The sequence below is a fragment of the Python bivittatus genome, unplaced genomic scaffold (assembly GCF_059951505.1).
Source record: "Python bivittatus isolate LINGU-HERP-01145 unplaced genomic scaffold, Pbiv_v1 ctg000220_np1212, whole genome shotgun sequence".
Taxonomy (NCBI): Eukaryota; Metazoa; Chordata; class Lepidosauria; order Squamata; family Pythonidae; genus Python; species Python bivittatus.
The window spans coordinates 36,517,164-36,524,870 of NW_028277048.1; the positions used below are offsets into that span (position 1 = coordinate 36,517,164).

At 38.5% G+C, this 7,707-nt stretch overlaps 1 protein-coding gene across 5 annotated transcripts in view; it reads left to right on the forward strand.

Moving 5' to 3' along the window:
* MTNAP1 (mitochondrial nucleoid associated protein 1) overlaps window positions 1-7,707 on the forward strand; it is a 41,272-nt gene that overhangs the window by 19,005 nt on the left and 14,560 nt on the right. For 2 of the 5 annotated variants that reach the window (XM_088138342.1, XM_088138341.1), the window contains exon 6: window positions 969-2,830. The gene's annotated coding sequence lies outside the window, so the exon portion shown is untranslated. Of the gene's footprint in view, window positions 1-968; window positions 4,031-7,707 lie in introns of those variants that run through there. The other 3 variants (XM_088138340.1, XM_025168805.2, XM_088138343.1) reach the window with 2 other exon arrangements.

The window sequence follows — 7,707 nt, forward strand, 5'->3', positions numbered from 1 at the left end:
ATATTTGATTCAAATATTTTGATATGAAAAATGTAAACCCTAGTAATTTGTAGTCTACAAATTGTAAATCCTAATCTGTAACACAGTAATCTATAGATATTGGTGATTCCAAAGGCAACAAATTAGATTTATTCCAATTAATAGTATAACCAGAATATAAGCTGTTCAACTTCAACAAGCTTTGGTAATGACTTTGCATAATTATCAAGGAAGTAATAAAATAATCAGAATGTAAGAACAATTTATATTCAGCATGCACTGCCACCAAGCCTTTAATAGTTTGAGACTATCTAGGCCAGTGATGGCGAACCTATAACACGTGTGTCAAAAGTGACACGCCATGATGTTTTGGGTGACACACCAGCATTCATCAACACCCAACAACTATTCTCCCTGTTTGAGTTACCAAAGAAACTGAATTTGTTTTATTTGTATTTCATTTTTGTAATTATTTGATGTTTCTTTATATAATACATAGTATTGCACATGATTGGACTGTATTTTTAAAAAATAAATGAATATGTAAAGAATTGTTTCTCTTTTGTTCAGGGGGCGGGTGACACACCAGCAGTCAAGTTAGGCATTTTCCGAATTTTTGACACACTGAGCCCAAAAGGTTTGCCATCACTGGTCTAGGCAATAGTTCAAGAACCAAACTGAAAATTATGGGAGACAAGGGCCACTCTTATGAAGTGCCATGATATAATTTGAACATTCCTGTCCAACTAATGTGGTGTCAAGTGCCATCTTGGACTCTTCCTCCCTAAGAGGTTCCTCCTGGAGTCTAGACCTTTCATTAAAGACTTACACAGTACTTCTTTTACTACAGCATTTTGGATTACCAACAGTATTAAGTTTAAAATAATGTAAGGAAGGTCTTTTTACATAGAATTTTCTTATTAGGCCTGAAATCTTACAGTATCGAGACCTAAGTTTTTCCTTGATCTGTCTCCATCTGTCTCTCCCAGGTCAGTGGCCACATTTGGAATGTTCAGAGCCTGTTCATGGCACTCTCACAATAAAGAGCATTTGAAGTATGGCTTGTCACAAACTGATGTGATTAATGAAGGAGAATGTCCTGGCAGAAAGCAGTTTCTCTCCTCCTCCTCTTTCTCTTCTTGCAGTGAGTATATGTCCAAAGAAAGCATGAAGCTACACCCCTTACCATTTTGATTTTCTTGCAAATAAAGCCGGCACCAAAGACTGCTTTCTTCCCAATGTGTTTAATTAAAAAGCAGTAATAAGGTAGGGAAGTGCCAAAGGATGTATCTGGGTATAGTTGTGCTGAGTCTGTTTAACCTAAAGCAAAAGATTGCACTGCAAGTTAACTTCTATTGCAAGAGGAAGTCCCTTATTCATGCACTTAGGAGTATACTGTTAATCACTTTAAAATATTTTTCATGCTTCATGAACAACTCTTAAGAAACTCGAAATCTAACCACTTTGATTAAAAGTAGCATCTTCAGTTGTAGCAGTCAAACATAAAGGCTCTTAATACTGCAATTAAAACAATTGCATTACTTGACATAGAGTGTATACAGTATTTCTATAACAGGTTTTCTGTCCTTTATTCAGAAATTGTACAAACAAAATAACAATCTCTTAAAACACATTCCTTTTTGAAATGCCTGTTGGCTTGCATGCTTTTAGCTTCTTTAACAGTAGATGAAAAAGGTTGAATTACTGAAGAAATAGATTTTATAACCCTTGATTTCATTGGAAAGAAGGGCTTCTGAGAAACTATTAGCCCAAGAACAGGTGGGTATGTGGGAGAACGTCTGTCTACAGCTCTCTAGACAGTAGGTGACACTACTCTTCCATTTTCACTTGGCCACAACAGATAGAACACATAGGTCATTAGCTAATAACCTGGTGAAATAAGTTATTTCTAAATGTTAAGCAAGCAATATATAAATGCTTTTGGCCAAAAACTGGTGACGTCATTATTTCAATGCCATTGAAATAATTGCTATCTACACCTCTGCTTATTTCAGAGTATCTCAGTTTTACATTTCTAAGAAGTCAGGAGATATTGAGATGTGCATTGCTATGACTACACCTAAATTGTATCAGATACAATTTATAACATGGAAGCACAGAAAATCTTTATTAAAAATCTATGTTCAGTTTTGAATAATTGCAAAATATCTGTAGGTGGAATTAGCAATTTCCTAGCACAAGGGATGGATCTTGCTAAAAGATGAAATATAAAACTCTAGAAAACCCCACCAAAAATTATATGGCATTTCCTGTTTAATTTGTCTAACATTCTTTGGTATTCTAAAACCTAACTGATGCCAAATAAGAACAAAACCAACCAGTGAAACTGACCTGATCTGTTATATGCCTTTGACAATACTGAAAATACATAAAACTAACAAGTGAAAAACAGAATTTCAATATGAGAGATTAAAAAGTGCTGAGTATATTTTAGCAATTGAATTTATAACTTGTTTGAGACTCAAATTTGTTTAACTTTAATTATAACTAATTCCATTTGTGCCTAAAATATGTTTACATATTTTATATAAAATAATTTCATTTGCACAACACACTCTAGTACTAGGTTGAATAGCAGTCTTAAAACTGATCAGGTGCTTCTACTTTTGCAAAAGGAATTTATCTTCTCATTTGCACACTCTGTTCCAGAGGCCTTATTTTCTCTTTGGACTGTTTAGCTTGTATAACTTGCCTACTTAGCAACCATAGCCAGTTGGTGATGTCAACTGAGAGAAGGAAGAAGACAAGATAAGAGATTTTGGTGTTCACCTACCTGACTTTTTCCTGACAATTCCTTCTCTTTGCTACCAGCCATGGACCACATTTCCAGGTATGAAAAGATTGCAAGAATTCTCAAATGAAGCATATCTGGCTTGAGAATTCCAAACCCAGACATTCAGATCCCCAAGTCATTGTTTATTTTAGCTATTGTTGTTGAATAACCATCGTGACCTGGCTGACATATGGTGAGCCATAAAGACATAGTTTGGAAATCATGGGAGCTGAAAGAATACATCATGCTAAGCCACAACCGATGATGCACTTTATAGTTTAGTGTAATGCATGAACCCAGAATCAATAAGTGTCCCTGTTGCCACTACTCATAAAATTCCTGTGTTTTTTTGTGACATAACAAGGGCAATAGAGTAGCCTTCACTGACAGCCTAAAACTTTCAGAATCCCCTGCTGGCATGGCCTTTAGAGAGGAACTAGGGGAAGGTAAAATTGTATGCCATTTCTTCTATTCCACCATTCCAATTTCTTTAATGTAATCTGGTGCTCCCAGAAAGGCCAGAACCCTTTGAATGGTAGAAGTAAAATAGAGAAGTAGCATCAAACTTTATTTTCTTATACTGCAATCATGGGTAACATAGGGGACCCTAAATTTCCATTTTCCAGAATCCAAAGGTGTTAGGACCTGGCTTTTTGACTTGAATAATCATGTGGGTAGCAAGCAAATGTTGGAGTGAAAATGGCGAGAATGAGATTGGAGATTGCAGTATTTTACCAACCCCAACCTTTTACATATGTAGATTGGTAGACAGGGAAAGTCTATTTTGAGCTGTAAGACCATCTTGTCTCCCAAGCTAAAGCAAGATTTCTAAAATCAGATGCAATTCTATGCATCTTCCTTCAGAAACTTCAGAACTCCAAAAATACATAGATGGTGGTTAGATGACAAAGGACTTGTTTTTGAACTGAGCCAAACAAATTGGAATGAATGATGGAAACAAATTTCATTTAGCTCCTTGATTCACGTCATGTATCTCATCCCCACCCCAAAGACAGGAGGAATTTTGGTGTTGGGGAATTTGAGGAGATGCACAAGTGTGTGTGTAGCACTTACTTTCTTCACATGTGCAGAGTCCATAAACGTTTTGAAGCAGAATGATGTAATAAAACATGAGCACAAAGTTGAGGTAAGGGCAAAAGTTGTTCCTTGTTTTTTCCAATCCTTATTTCATCAATCATTCTTTCTTAGTTTGTTTGCATGTACTATGAAGCTGATAAGAATAAATTATGGAAACTACCTTCTCTATTGCTTTACTTGTTGACAAGTCTTTTTCAAACTTTTACAGTATTCAAAATGCTTGTAAACATATTTTGCAAAACCCTGCCTAGTCAAGGTCCTTAACTTCTTGAAAGAAGCTTGACCACCATCACAACAGAGATATTACTTGAAGTAGGACTGCAATTAATTAACAAAGTTGAAAACCAGTGAACAATTCTGTTGATCTCAGATGACCTGCTTGCAGAAATACAAGTGAAAAGAGCATACATTCCATTCATGTAATGCCATAACAAGAGAATTATCTCTTGTATACTAGTGAAAAAAATGGACATCAAACTCAATACATATAGGAACTTACATATGGTTCCAGCCTGGTCTACAGTGTGTAATTCTGCTTTCTCTTAAGAGCCTTCAAGATACAGTAGAAGACTTCCCCTTTATCTGAAGATGCAGACACACTCTGCTGTATTGGCTGCTTAGGAAACAGCAGGTTGAATCTCCCATTCAGTAGTTTAAAAAGGCCCTCCCTAACCAGATGCTGCTTTTATTTGTTCCTAGAACAATGGATCAGTGCCCCAGACTAGCATTTCTATTGTAATGACTAGATGTCAGATAGATCCTGCATTGTCTGCTCATGTATTTGCTTACACAACAGGGAGCTGACTCTAGCACACTGGAAGAGTGGAGATAAAACCTTGATATCATTTGACATTTCTCTTTACAAATCAATCCATTATTACTCCCAAGTTACTTTTGTACACGTCAGATTTAGGCCATTCTCTCTCCCTGCATTATACTCAATTAAAACTGATTAAAGACATACTTGCATAAAGATTTCAGGGTATAGTAGGCCAACACATCACAAGGAAAGCCTGAGACAAGCCACTTTTCTAGTGACTTCAGTCACTGAAACTCAACTATTAGCCTTGCCATGACAACAGGCTGCTTAGGCACTCAAGTGCTGAGAGGAACATAGGGATCAGGTTGATGTTCCCTAGAGGACAGAAGGCAGGGTCAGCAAGGACCTCCCACATTCTATATGTTGCATTGTATTGTGCCTGGAGCACTGCTGAAAAGCGAGCGGATTTATAGATCGAGGCAGGTTATACAAGAACTGGAGGATTGCAGGTGCGGCAGGTAAGGTCAGGACTGGAGCAGAAACAGCTGCATGTGAATGATATTCAATTTTACAAACCAGTGCCATCTTCTGGTTATACACAAAGCATGTACATGTTTTAATATAAAGAATCTACTGTCTACATATCGATAGCATTTAGTGGAGAGGAGCTGTCGTGGAGCATTTAGATAGCATTTAGTGGAGAGGACCTTTAGTGGAGGTGAGCTGTATTGCGGCTCACCAAGCTCAATATGGTCTCAATAGAAGAGAATATCTGTAGCTTAGGATTTAACTGTGTTCTTGGTGCTCTCTGAGCTTGATTGTTTGCTTGCAGACATTTCATTACCCAACTAGGTAAAATCATCAGTGCAAGCGAGTGTGGGGTTTGTTGCCTGTTTATATGCAATAGCCTGCCTTGCCCGTTTTGGTAGACATTATGGTCTACCAGTGAGCTATGGTATCTATTTGATAGATTGAAACCACTGACAGATAGCAGCAATTACATAAAACTCAATTCAGTGTCATCAGCCTGTATTTGACTTGGCAGTTCTTATAGGCCTCTATAGATTCCTCCAAAAGAGAAGGAACTAATGTTTTATTAGCTAATGGGGTTCAAACAATTCAAAATACCAGACAAGGATACACCTTGCTCCATGTAATACAGGTAGTCCCCAGTTTAAGAACAAGTTCTGTTCCCAAGGTCTGTCCTTAAGTCAAATTTGTATGTAACTTATATTGTATTATACAGGTGAAACTCGAAAAATTAGAATATCGTGCAAATGTTCATTTATGTCAGTAAGGCAACTCAAAAGGTGAAACCAATATATGAGATAGACGCATTACATGGAAAGCGAGATATATCAAGCCTTACTTTGGTATAATTGTGATGATTATGGCGTACAGCTTATGAAAACCCCAAATTCACAATCTCAGAAAATTAGAATATCACATGACATCAATAACACAAAGATTGGAAATAGAACAATATCGGACCTCTGCAAAGTATAAGCATGCATATGTACTCAGTACTTGGTTTGGGCCCCTTTTGCAGTAATGACTTCCGCAATGCGGCGTGGCATGGATGCTATCAGCCTGTGGCACTGCTGAGGTGTTATGGAGGACCAGGATGCTTCAATAGCAGCCTTCAGCTCCGCTGCATTGTTTGGTCTCATGTCCCTCATCTTTCTCTTGGCAATGCCCCATAGATTCTCTATGGGGTTCAGGTCAGGCGAGTTTGCTGGCCAATCAAGCACAGTAATCCCATGGTCATTGAACCAGGTTTTGGTACTTTTGGCAGTGTGGGCAGGTGCCAAGTCCTGCTGGAAAATGAAGTCAGCATCCCCATAAAGCTCGTCTGCGGAAGGAAGCATGAAGTGCTCCAAAATCTCTTGGTAGACAGCTGCGTTGACCCTGAACTTAATGAAGCACAGTGGGCCAACACCAGCAGATGACATGGCTCCCCAAATCAACACAGACTGTGGAAACTTCACACTGGACTTCAAGCATCGTGCATTGTGTGCCTCTCCATTCTTCCTCCAGACTCTGGGTCCTTGGTTCCCAAATGAGATGCAAAAGTTGCTCTCATCAGAAAAGAGGACTTTGGACCACTGGGCAACAGACCAGTTCTTTTTTTCTGTAGCCCAGGTAAGACGCTTCTGACGTTGTTGTTCAGGAGTGGCTTGACAAGAGGAATACGACATTTGAAGCCCATGTCCAGGATCCGTCTGTGTGTGGTGGCTCTTGATGCACTAACTCCAGTCTCAGTCCACTCCTTGTGAAAGCCCCCAACACTTTTGAATGGCCTTTTCCTGATAATCCCCTCCAGGCTGCGGTCATCCCTGCTGCTTGTGCACCTTTTTCTACCAGACTTTTCCCTTCTACTTAACCTTCTATTGATGTGCTTTGATACAGCACTTTGGGAACATCCAACTTCTTTTGCAATTACCTTTTGGGGCTTTCCCTCCTTATGGAGGGTGTCAATGATGGTTTTCTGCACAACTGTCAGGTCAGCAGTCTTTCCCATGCTTGTGATTCCTACTGAACCAGCCTGAGCGACCATTTAAAGGCTCAGGAACCCTTTGCAGGTGTTATGGATTCATTAGTTGATTAGAGTGGGACACTTTGAGCCTAGAATATTGAACCTTTTCACACTATTCTAATTTTCTGAGATTGTGAATTTGGGGTTTTCATAAGCTGTACGCCATAATCATCACAATTATACCAAAGAAAGGCTTGACATATCTCACTTTGCATGTAATGCGTCTATCTCATATATTGGTTTCACCTTTTGAGTTGCCATACTGACATAAATGAACATTTGCACGATATTCTAATTTTTCGAGTTTCACCTGTATAATACTGTATAAGTAGTATTGTGTATTTAACTCAAATCGTTGTGTATTTAACTCAAATTTTGCTACAACAGGCTCCATTCTTAACTATGGGCTGTCTTTAAACCAGGGGTTCTTAACCTTGCTAGAAGCTTGTATCCAATCAATGTTTTGGACTACATTTCCAGTCACTCCAACTGGCAATGCTACCTGGGATTTATGGGAAAACCAAATCTATGAACTAGTGC